The sequence below is a fragment of the Phodopus roborovskii genome, unplaced genomic scaffold (genome assembly GCF_943737965.1).
Source record: "Phodopus roborovskii unplaced genomic scaffold, PHOROB, whole genome shotgun sequence".
Lineage (NCBI taxonomy): Eukaryota > Metazoa > Chordata > Mammalia > Rodentia > Cricetidae > Phodopus > Phodopus roborovskii.
The window spans coordinates 20433919-20447218 of record NW_026125397.1 but is presented as its reverse complement, the minus strand read 5'-3'; positions in this window follow the sequence as shown (position 1 = coordinate 20447218).

The following is a 13300-nucleotide window of genomic DNA, read 5'->3' as shown; positions in this document are numbered from 1 at the left end:
TGATTCTTTGTTCCAGTGTTTGTGTGAAGCTGAGATGTTGACAAAGCTAAAGGATTCCTAAGAAGGAGATTCAGATCAGGAGAGACTAGGATCATCAGATGGGGAGAAGGGGAGGTCCATAAATTGACCCTTGATTCAGAGGATATATGTTTGTCTTATTGGTTAATGAATAAAACACTTATTGGCCAGGCAGGAAGTGATGTAGCTGGGCAGAATCAGAATATAAGCAGTGCCAAACAGGAAATTTTGCTCTGCTCTGCAGTGATGTAGCAGGCAAAGGAGATGCAGGGCAGGCAGGAATGCCCGGTAAGCCAAAACCACATGGAAATATGTAGACTGATAGAAATGGGTTAATATTTAAGACAGAGCTATCTAATAAGAAGCACTAATAACAGGCCAACAGCTTTCTAGCTAATACAGTGTCTCTGTGTGTTATTTGGGGCTCACACAGCTCTGTGACCAGGCTGGCGGGAAATTGCTCGTAACAAGAAAGTGTAATGGTAGCTCAGTCAGAAAATGTGATTAATTAAAACTGTTAAATGGGGGCCACAGAGAGGCTCAGTGGTTAAGAGAATTTGATGCACTTCCAGAGGTCCAGATGTCTTTCTTAGCACCCACCCCAGTCGGGGAGCATAAAACTGCCTACAGCTAGCTCCACAAGATGTGTTGCCTTCTTTTGGCTTCAATGGATACTGTTCTTTTGCTACAGCTGTGGCCTATGAAACACAAACACAAGGCTCAGCCTGCCCACATAGAGTTTATTGGTGGAGAGGAGAGAAGGGAGTGGGGAGGGTAGTTGGTGGCCAAGTGAAAGCAGAGAGAGAGCAGAAGAAAAAAACAAAATAGAGCGCAAATGGGCAAGGGCCTGACTTTTAAAGGGGTCCTTTACACCTACCTGCAGACTAGTACTCATGGAATCCTGGGCTGACCAGAGTACTGCCTGAGTGCATTCTGCCAGGTGACGGGGTGGGTCAGCATAATGCCTGAATCCTTACAGATACCATTCAGTATATACACATGTGTCCTATGTACACACAGTCAAATAGATAAAAGTAAATGTAAGTCTTTAAAAATAAGAAAAGTGCTAAAGGAGGGATAAGAAATGTTGTTTCCCTAAAACACAGAGTTGGGCTGCAGGTCAGATGAAATGTGGTGTGAGGAATCCACACAAGTTTGCAAACTGGGTTGTCTATAGAAAACTAAATATTCAATAGCCATTTACAAAGAAAGTATAATTACCCTGTCGCTCCACACCATCTTTCAATTATAATCTATCAAAAATTTCAAGATTCAATGCTATACAGTATTATATATCATATTTAATTCTCAAAGTGGTTCAGTAGGACTTACATATTAAATCAATGCTGTGGACTACTAGTTGAATAAATTTATTATTTTTATTATTTGGACCTTTTGAAAATGACAATTATTTATTATACTCAAAGATTAAGAAATTTTGATTTTTCCAATTAATCATAAGCTGAGGTCGTAATTTCAATTCCCTGACCAAAAGCTATTTAGGGAAGAAAGGCTTTATGTTAGTTTACAATTCCAGGTGACAGTTGATTATTGTAGGGAAGTTAAATTGTCTGAAACTTAAAGCGGAGAGTAACATCATATCCAGTCAACAACAGAAAGAAATGAAATCATTCATGTGAACAATCATCTTGATTTATTGACTTTGGTATGTTCCAGGACCCAAACTCAGAGAATGCTACTACCCATAGTTGGCTAAGTCTTCCCATGTCAATCAATATTATTAAAGTAATCACTGACAGACATGACCCCCACAGACAGTCCTGATCGCAATAGTAGTATCTTCGTAGGTATTCTTTCCATGTAATTATAAGTTGTGTCAAGTTAACTATTAAAATGAACCATTATAGCTGATATCTAACTTATTTACATCAAAAGTTTTCATATTTCTAGTGCATAAAAGTTTGATATATTTTTACTATACCAATGCATGTAGCATATACACACAATTTAATATTATATAAAGATTAAACTAGACTAATTATCCATAAGAAATATTAAGGAAAAAATTTGAAAGCATACTAATCAAGCACAATGCACTCTAAATTTTGTACTTAAAATATTACTTTTGTATAAAGTTTAGATACTTCATTTAGTTTGTGTATTTGTATACTTATAAGAAGTTCACTAATGTACTTTCACTTCAACATATTGACCCATCAGCTGATATAAGGGCAAAGGTAATTGTATAGCGAGCTTATGTAGTCTCTGTATTTGAGGCAATTAAATAGCATTCATGGGGGAGAATTAACCTGAAGCTCACGTATCTTTGCTGTTAGAACATTGTCCACAAGGCATTTCTTTACATTTCAAAGCTTAGAAATTTAATCTCTCTCCATCTTTGGTTATTTTATCACCTGAAACTTTATCATCAGGAAAATTTTCAAAGAAAAATCATCAACATCTTCAAGTACTAGGAGTCTTTAGACACCTCAGCTAAAGTTCAAGTCACTTATTTTTGAAGACAGATGGGAAGAAATTGGACTCATTGCTTGGATTTCACACTCCATGACAAATCTAATTGTGTGCTACTTTCCCCATTACTGGGAAAGGCAAATGGCATCTGTGTAAAATATGAACACAATTAAATGATTTTCCACAGTCATGTGTGAGCTTTGGTGTCTGTCAATTTCTCATTGGGCTTGTGCTGAAGCAAAGGGCTCTGTGTATACATGCCCTAGAATAGCCACAGAAAAACAATTCAAGTGTGAGAAGGAAAGTAGGAAGCCTCTGAACATACATTTTTATGCTAACACTTTGGACTGGTTTTTCTATCACCCTCAAACACCAGACTTTCAGTAAAGTTTCTGGAAAAACAGCCATCAAATCTGGTTCTCACTTTAAAATTAATAATTTAGTTAAAACTGAAACACGAGAAAAAGGTTTTGACAGTTGCAGGCTCTTGGCAGTGGAGGTAAAAATGACATGGAGAGCCAAGTTTGGTAAAATGTCTCTGACTTTTGTTTTCTGCAGTAGCAATGTTGTGGTTTGAGTACATAAAGGAGACTTTAAATCTAAGGGAGAAATGCCTCATTCTGACACTAAAATAGATGCAAGAGTGCCTTGGTGACTTGAGATTGATTAAAATAACCCTTGTAAATTTATTCAATGTAAATGACATGAAGATTTTATAATTTACATTAACTTATTTGGGGGCTGGTTCTTCTCTGTTTCAGCACTGGTGACTATGGGCAGACTATTTGTGGACAACAATATAGGCAGCTTGTCCTGAAAACACAAGTACTCAGAATGCTGAATTTGCCTCTTTCTCTGTAGAGAGAAATGACTGTAATTGATTCTGAGTTAAACTGTATGTCTAGGCTAAGGTCTTGAATGGGGTAATGTCCATTAACAATCAACAAATTAGTAAATTGCCTTTATTGAAATTTCTTTTCTCAACCTAATGGTTTGTTTAACTGATGGCCAATGTGACCATTAGGGGCTATTAGCATGTTAAGAGGGTATTAAATAAAGCCAACAGTTGGCCTTAAAAACAAAAGGATAAATACAGCACAATTTATTATTTTGCTGGGCTAAGCAAACACAGTTTCGATGCATTACTGCCTTCTGACAATGCCAGCAGTCATCTGTTGAATACATATTCAATTGAGTTAGGAACACGAAGATCAGCAAATCTGTGATCTGTTCAACTTCTAACTGTCCAAGCTGGTCTGTAGACATTAAATTGTAAGCTGTGTGTATTGATTCATCTAAAAGTTTGTGTTTTCTCGAAATTTTCTGTCAAGCATCGTTATTATGAATAAGGAGAATATATATTGAAAGCAAATGTGGGTGAATCTGCCTTAACATGTAGTTCCAAATGAACTGTGTATTGAAGCTAAGGAGCATCAGGCTGGAGTATCATAGAGCATTGCATACTCAGAACCTTACTGTTGATTCTTTATAATTTCTAATACATATAGCTTCCTGTTACTGTTTCAGTATCTATGAAAGCAGCCCTAAGATTGCCATACAGATAGTTGTCCTTACATTGGTTTGCTTTAGTTTGATCTATATCCCTGTTTTTTGTCCATTTGTTTTTCAGAGAAATGTCTAAATTTATGTCTTCTCATTAGCATGCTATGCCAGAAATAAATGGGTCCAACTATGCTTTCCACAAAGTAAGAATGTATTGAATAAACCATTCATTCACAAGCTACATTGGCCTAATTAGCTGCAGTTTACTAGATAGCTTCTGTTTCCCTTAATGGTTGCCCATTGGTGACATAATTTCTTTTATTCAATATTTATTGATGATATTGACTTTTGGATCATGCATTATATTTCACACATTTACGTGTGTAAATATGAAAGTTGCAAAATGCATAGAAAAAGGCTACAAAATATAAAAAGGCCTTACTGGATACAGAAACAGAGAGCTGATGAAGATTCCAAGAGTCACAACAAGGGGCTTGGGTAAGTAAGTGATATAGATGGAGAGCTGTTAGGAAACCATAGCTGGACCTTGGGGCAAGGTGCAGTACTGGGTTCTAATGATTGGGAAGATGTACAATGAAAGCACACAGGGGTCCTGATGGTAATTTGATATGTCTGTTGCTATTGCTGAGTTAGGTTAAACCTGGCAGGTGAGAGTCAAGTGTGTTCAATAGGTTGTCTTACCTGATGCTTTTTGTTGTTATTATTTGTTTCTTTGTCCTGATTTTCTTTCTTATGACCACATGCTAACCTATTTTGTTAAGCTTGTAAGTGGTATCTCTCTAGCTTGTTTTCTATTACTTTGATAAAGGGAAACTTGGCTAAAACTATCTTCAGGAGTTTGCTTAGCTTCAACGTGTTAATCTCAGTCCATCACTAAGGGAAACTGAAGAAGGAACTCAAGGTAGATAGGAATCTGGAGTCAGAGATTAGAGCAGAGACCTTGGAGGAACACCAGTTTCATGATTCCCCACGGCTTGCTCAATCTGCTTTTGTTTACCAACTGGGACAACCTTCCCAGGGGTGGCATTGCCTACATTAGCATCATCAATAACTAATCAAGAAAATACCCCCACAGACTTGCCTACTGGCCAGTCTGATAGAGGTATTTTCTCAGCTGAGGTTCTCTCTTTGCAGGTGACACTATCTTCTGTCACTTTGATGAAAAACTTAACCAGCACTGTGAATTTCTCTTCCAGGAATGACTTATTTATCAGTAAGCCTTGTGTTGATGCTGAAGAGTTAGTGGTATGAACATTCTCAGAGGAGAAGCAGTCATTCTCATTTTGCATTTGCATATTCTGTTTTGGAAAATGGAGTCAGTCAAAGCATGGCACATCCTAAGAGCTGCCATTTCTTGTTATATATAAGTTATATAAAATAACTTAGAGTAGGACACAGCCTGTCCCTCACATTGTGTTTTCCAGGAGTGATACAGAAATAACACTTGTAACAGACCTTGAATATCATCTTCATGTGCCTCTATTGTCACCAGGATCTCAACTGTGGTCCTCCTCAGATCCTTTGTCCTGGTGGTCAGTGTCATAAGATTCATAACACATAGTGCAGAATATAAATTTATTTTCACAAGACAAAGTTAAATACTCTCTGGAAATGACTAGACCAAAGTTATGATTGTAATTCAGACTACACAAGGAAATATCTGTAATTGATGATAATGAAAACTTATTCAGGTTATGTATCAGTTGGGATTTTAAATGGGATCATCAAGGAACAGTGTAGTTCTTGAGCTGCATTGTAGACCTCTGATTTGTAGGCAAAGACTGACATCGAATCTACTCATCATGGTTAATCTTCCTCATCAATTTGACTGGATTTGAAATGGATTAGGAGATAAAACACTGGATGTGTCTGGGAAGAAAATTTCAGAAGAAATTAACTGAGGAGGGTAGATCCACATTCCATGAGCTAGGTCCTGGATTATACAGAACAGAGAGCAAGTTCACTGAGCATCAGCATCCATATCTTTCTGCTTCCTGACATTGGGATTGTTGTCTTCAGCTTCTAAGGCCACTGAAAAAATGAGTCCCACACATGATGCTCAGCAAATCTTCTTAGACTATGCTAGAATAAAGTCTTTTTTCCTCCAAGTTCCTCTGGTGGTTATCTTGCTGCAGCAACAAAAAACATTTAGTAACGCATATGGTTTTGTGTTATTTGAAGTGTTCCTAAACCAAAGTGGGACACCAGAACTTTCACTGTGTAATTAAAGATAACATTTTCAAAGGCCATTGTTACATGCCAGGCTTTAGACAATCTTACTGAGATTGAAGACCAAATCCAAAATAAGGGAGACCTTTGGACATTTTATGACACAGGAAACTGATTTATAAAGAGCTGCTGAAAGTTTATTTCTAGACTCTCAAAAAGCAAAAGATGTACCTTGTAGTCAGTGCTAACTCCATGCTCTGGCAAAGTCTACATTTGCTTCTAAGTAGCTTAAAATGACTAGGTGTGTGGTCTCTGCCTCTTTTTAGTTTACACCTTAATTTTAATTGCAAATATGTATGTTGGAGTTCAGTTTGAAATACCTTATGTGTTGTATGAGGTGCAACCCTTAAGGAAAGCATTTTCTCTATTCTTATACTGACTCTTTTGTTTCCTCCAAGTTCAAGATCTGGAAAAAGATGGAGAGCTGCCTTCTGTAGCCTGAAGTTGTCTGTGTGTTGCTGTAGTTCTCCACTCTCAAGGCTAAGAAGAGCACCCTATGCCTGTGGCCAGGATTCCTGAAAGATACATTTTCTCTGGCATGATGAGTTTTTCCCCCAGAAAAATCTTTCCTGAAGACTGTCATCAAGAAAAGGTCAATTCAAATCTGCTTTCCTTCCTGGACTTATAGGTAAGAATTTATCTTTTTGTTTGAGGAGTATTAAGTGCTGTTTTATATAACCATGAAACTGACTTTCACTAGAAAAGGCATAAACACTTTGCTACAGTGCAATGCCTGACAGTGTTCTGTCTGACTCGGCTAAGAGTAGCACCTCCTAAACGCTGTCCGCTTAGCCAGCTGTCAGTGATGGGTGATGTTTTCACCAGCTTATGGCAAAAGGTCCTGAAGGAGGTGGAAGGTTGCCAAGTGCTCTTTCTCTGGGAGAAGCATGATCTGAGATCCTGCTCTTTCTGCTCATTATGGTGATGATGCAAATGGCCTCTTTATAATTTCACACACACTATGCTTCCTTTCAAAAGAAGTAGGAAAACTCTCTGTCTCATACTGTGGTTTGACAATTAATTGGTCTGATAACCCCAAGAATATGCATTGACCAGTTAGTTCACATATGATCCATTGATGGGCAGAGTAATTGGAGGAACTAGGATTCATGGAATGGGTGGAGGGGAGTGTTCTGTTCCCTTTGAAGCCTGATACAAATTTGTGTATTCCCACAGCACAGAAAATATGGACTAGTGTTTCCAAATAAATTGGTGCATTATATATTTCAAATTATACTATAGATTGAAGATTGGGTAATAAAATGATTCTTCTGTGATTTACCTTTGAAATTCATTTATAGATCCTTTAAATTTAAGTGGGAAGCAGACACTTAATTCTATGTCTATGTATTATTCCTATATTGAAGACTGATTTAAGACTTGAAGGGACAAAATATCATAGATGAATCCTATATACAAGCTCATTCTTTGCAGTTCCTGGGGAGGTTCATATGTCTGTATAGACTGACAAAAAGAAGAAGTATGGAATTCTTTCATGGTAAACCCCCATAAACATAGAATTATATGAGATTAGAGTTTAAGATTATGGCATATTTTTAGCCAAGCTGCAAATTCAAAATAAACATAAATAAAATACCATCCATAAGATTATGATACTTGGGTGATATGCTTTGGGATATTACTATAATATAGCGAAAAGAAAAATGATGTTCTGAGAATGAAAACTTCTACACTGTCACACAAATGTCTTACAATCAATGAAAGTAAGAACCTTTTCAGCAACAGAAAGTGGTTTCTCTAATATTCAATTGAATGTTGACCTTCCAATTTAAATGTTTCCCTATGAGATGAATTCAGAAAAAATAATGTGCTTTAAATAAGCAATGTCCTTTACAGGGTCATCATTTGAATATTTTGCCCACAGCTGGTAGTGCTGCTTATGGAATGTTATAGAATTTCTAGGAGGTACAGCCTTGCTGAAGGAAAAAATTCACTATGGGGAAGCTTTGAGGGACTCTATCCTCTCTCTGTGTCCAGTTCATCCTGTGTTCTGGTGCAGCTGAGCATATGACCTCTCAGCTTTCTGCTTCTGTCTTCACCCTCACCCTGCGTTGCCGTGTATCCATAGCAATGATGGACTGTATCCATTTAGACTCATAAGTCAAAATAAATCCCTTTTTAATAAGTTGCTTTTACTCACTGTGTTTTATCCTGGCCACAGATAATTATTGAATAATAATAACAAAGAAAAATTACTATCTTGAACTTGCATGTATAAATATGAAGTATTTGTCAGCAAAACTACAGTACACATATTTTCTGATGCTTGGGGACATGGTTATCATGGAAAGAGTAAGTCTGGTGGAAAGTTCAGAGGGTGCAGCAGATGGATCTGTGTCGCTGCTGGCTATTCACTTGCTGTGAAAAATGGACAAGTCATTTGTGATCTCTCTTTGCTTATGCATTAGGAAAATAGACTTAATGATTATATATATATATATATATATATATATATATATTAGTCATAGCATAGTTGAGTAAAATGACAAAGTTGATTAAAATATATTTTAGAATGATGGGATAGATAAATTCTACAAAATGTTTTTATATTTTAAAATAAAAATATTTTTTAGATTGTGCAGATACCACCAAATTACATGACATACAATGTTAAGTTCTAGAAACAAGATACAAGACCAGATAGATAAATTGATTAAATCTCAAATATTGCTTAAATAACTCAGACACAAAGAACAAATTCAATAAAAATGATGGTCTAATATAAGTTGATATTTCAGCATAAATTACTGTTTGTTTTGCAAGTAGGTCCCAAAAGTAAAATCTCAAGTCCTAATAGAAAGCTCAGAAAAAATGCATGCCCCCTTTAAAAGTGGAACCCTTGATAAGTAGTGGGAAATGGAGCTTAACAGAGGGAGGTAAACAGCTGGCTGGGGAAATGCTATTTCTTTCTTATGCCCACGCCTTTAAGAAAGCTCAGTGCTAAGATATCACAGACACTGATGATTCCTTGGTAATCCAATTTATAAGTTTAAAGTTGAGAAAGAGCCAAAGGTCCAACACATTTTTAGAGACTCCCACTGTCTTGCCACTTTTTTACTGTTTCTATTATTGTTTCAACAATGAGCCCTCGAGACACACAGTTCTTTGGGAGTTCTAAAAGAAGTTGTCTGTCTTTGTTAAGGAAAAAAATAGCATCTCTCAGTGGAATATACACCTCAATGCATACAACCATTTTCCTCATTAAACTACCTATCCACAGGGACTGACAATACGGGGCCTGTCTGTAAGCTTACACATATACCCATACGCAGGGTTACAATCATTAAAGCACACACATTTGAGATAACTCCAGCTGTTGCCCCAGCTCAGACCTTTACTTTTTTTTTTGTTACAAAATCTTGATAAATTTATTTTGGGTGAACCATAGGTACTTGTAAATTATCAAACTGCTTAGTTTAATGTTGCAGAACACTTTATAATAAAATGTCTAAAGCTAGAGTTGGGGCAATTTTTTAAGGGAAAGAGAAATGTTATAAACTCTGTAATAAGATGTTTTTCTCTTTTGGGAGATCACCACCCAGCCCCCAATATAAATGCTCATGAGTGCTGAACCTTAGCTTGGCTTGTTTATAGCCAGTCTTATCTTTTATTATCCTATCTACCTTTTCCCTCTGGGCTTTTATCTTTCTAAATTCTGTATAGCTTACTTTTCTTCTTACTCTGTGGCTGGCTGGGTAGATGGCCCCTGTCATTCTCCTCTCCTTAGTCTCTTATTGCTCTCTTTTACATTGGTTCTCCTATTTATACTCTCTGCCTGGCAGTCCCGCCTAACCTTGCCCCTGTATCACTATTGGCCATTCAGCTTTTTATTAGGACTACCAGGTGCTTTAGACGGGCGCAGTAACATAACATAACAAATGCAGTATAAACAAAAGTTACACACCTGAAAATAGCATTCTACCAACAAAGTCCAGCAGTGTATTTTCAGTATTTTCTCCAACTCCATTGTGTGTAAATGAATTCCAAAGAAAGCATTTATCTATGAAAGAAACAAGCAGGTATTGTCCTTATAAACAAATGACCCTCTTCCTCAACTGTGAGTTTGCAGTCCTTCATACCATTGCAAAAGAAGCTTCCTTGCCCTCTACAACAGTGGGAGTATGGACTACGGACATCCACATGGTCTCCAGTGGTAGTACAGACACAGAAATCAAGATGGCCCTATGCCGAATAATGGGTCATGGACACCATCATAGCACTCAGCACAGGCCAAAGACATCAACATGATCTCCAGGGTAACATGGGCCATGGACACCAATGTAAACACGTGTGCTAGCCCAGCTCATAGACATCAAAATGTCAGCACAGACCAAGGATATCCACATGTCCTTTAGTGGTAACAAAGGCCATCAACATCAACATAGCCCCTGGCTGAAGTAAGGTCATGGACCCAAACATGGCCCTTGGTGTCAGCATGGGCCACAGACATCAACATTGCTTTGTATGACTGCATAGGCCACCCCTATGCCTAGTATACCATCCCTAACCCCAAAAATAACAGCAGTTAAGTATTTCAGTTGTTTGTTCAACTGAACCTTAAGGTAGGCACACATATGAAGTAAATTATTTTAAAGAAGGTAAAGTTGGCTATGGACTTTCAAGATGTTACATGCTTTTGCATAGAGATTGGTAACAGTGACTAGAATTACATAGAGGCAATAAAGCTTGTATTTTTCAAACCTTCCTAAACTGAATCTCCTCATTTTCCTGTCCTTCACACTTTGGAGACATTACTGTGTCCTAGAAATTTAACAAGTGACGTGTTTTGCATCTTTATTATTCTCAGTACTCATTAAGTAATCAGGCTTATCCTATTTATTTACCAACTCTGTTATTCAATTATGGATGGAAATTAAATTAGGTAGGCAGGTGTACTTTTGAACTTTCTCTGGTTTCCCAATGGTCTTTTAGTTGATTGCACACTGATATTGCTAGTATGATTGGTACAATCCACATACAATTACAAAGTTCATAGAGCTGCCATTTCCTTATGGACTTACAGACGATCTGTTTTTTTTTTTTTTTTTTGAGATAATCTTAAAATATCTCAAAGAGCTGCTTGTTTTACTCGTGAGGAAAATTAAATTTTCCATTTCTATTTCTCCATCCACTGAAAACAATAATTTGCTTTTGGGCTGTCAACTGTTCTGCCAAGTCTATCTGATCAACCTAGAAGTCTTGTATGAGCATGTTGCACCCTAGCACAGGGAATTCTGGGAGCTTCTTAAGAGACCCGAAAGGAAGGCACCAGCTGGCAGGCAGGTAAGCACCAGATTAGCTTTCCAGTGGTGAACTGTGTGAGCATCTGTTTGTGGCAGCAGTGATTACTGGCACACGTCTCTGGATCCAACTTCCTTTCTTATTTACTTCTTAGTGTTTTAGTCTCCAGTGAGTTTATTCTCTTGATAAAAAGATCCCCATTATTATTATTATTAGTAGTAGTAGTAGTAGTATTAGTAGTACTATTAGTATTATTTTACCCACTCAATTAGTAGTGAATTGACCAGGCATAAATTTGGTTCACTTTGAAAATTATGAAACTGACACACTAAACATCATTACAACTGTTAAAAGAACACTGAAGTAAATAAATATTGTTTTTCCATATTGTGGAAACGGGATGAAGTAACTTAAAATATCTGTAGTTGTGACAAAATAACTTTACCTGATTTCTTTCCCTATTGCAGCTTAAACATTCTCACCTTTAACTAAGAATTCTTAAATATTCTAAGCTGTAACTGAGTAGAACGAAATCTCTGTTGATCAACAGAAAGGGTCTGTGACCTTGAATCTGTGTTTCACAGAGCTTTATATCCCACAAACAGATATTTGATGACTATAAAAAACACTGCTCTTTGCCAGTGTTCCTCCAGACCCTTTCTGTTAGTGTTTCTCCAGACCCTAAGCTTAGTTTTTCACCATTTGGCTTCACTTAGAAACCCTGGTCTCAGGTGTCAAGTCTCCTTGTTGGGCTGTAAGCCCTGACCACAGTTGAGTGTGTTGACCTTATTTTCCTCTTCTCCTCCTCATCCCTGGGAATAGTGTCTTCCACACCTTCTAGCTCCCCTTTGGGATGCCTCATAGAGAACTTCCAATCTCTCCACCCAACACCTGACTTAAGGTCCTCTGGACTGATCCTCTTCCCAGTCAAATCTGGTCTGAATATTCCTTTAATAATCAATCCAATGTCCACCTAATGGCACCCTAGGTCCCAATATTATTTGGGATCTTTATAACTGAAAGTGATCGGGGAAATGAAAAGGGATTTGCTATACCCTAGCATTTTCTTACCTCCACTCAAACTCTTCTCTCTGCTCTGTTTTCCAGGCCTGCCTATAAAATTCAGACATTTTGCTTACATGGCCCCTTTAAACTACCTTTTACTCTCCCCTCCTTCCTCTTCTCACATGGCCTGGTTCAGGGTCATGTTCACTCTGGACTCTCCCAAATCTCCTTGCCTCTGGCTATGTTCTCCCTCATGTCTAGAGTAAACCTTCTTCTCTAACATACATAGAAGAGGGCCTTCCTTTTCATTTATTTTCCCATTCATCTGGTGTTGAAACCACAGGATTGATATACATGAATTCCCTTCCAAGCAGCTCAGCCTTTCTGAACCAAGCTGCTGATTGTACCCTCTTAAGGTGTGTGTGAACTGTTTGTTTCTGCTGGTTCCTACCATCAATCACATTTGATCCTAAATTCTAGAATCTTCCTTCTCTGCTATGTTTCTCCTCCATGTGCTCTGACCATTCCTCCCCGTGTCTTTTTATGCCACAAGCATATCTCTACCTCCTAGAGGCTTCCACATCCTTCCAAGGCCTCCTAGAGGCTGCCACATCCTTCCAAGGCCTCCACCTGGGCACTTGTCCTGCATCTCTTGGCTCTGGCCTGATAACTGTCTGGGTGTCTCTATTAAAGACATTTCCTGTCTCGTTTTTTTCCCCCGAGACTTCCTCTCACCTCCCCTATGCTACTTCTCAGCTCGCTCCTACAGTCCTTCAGCTTATATAAGCCTGAGCCCATGTGGGTCACATAGTGCTCTCTCAGCTTCCTC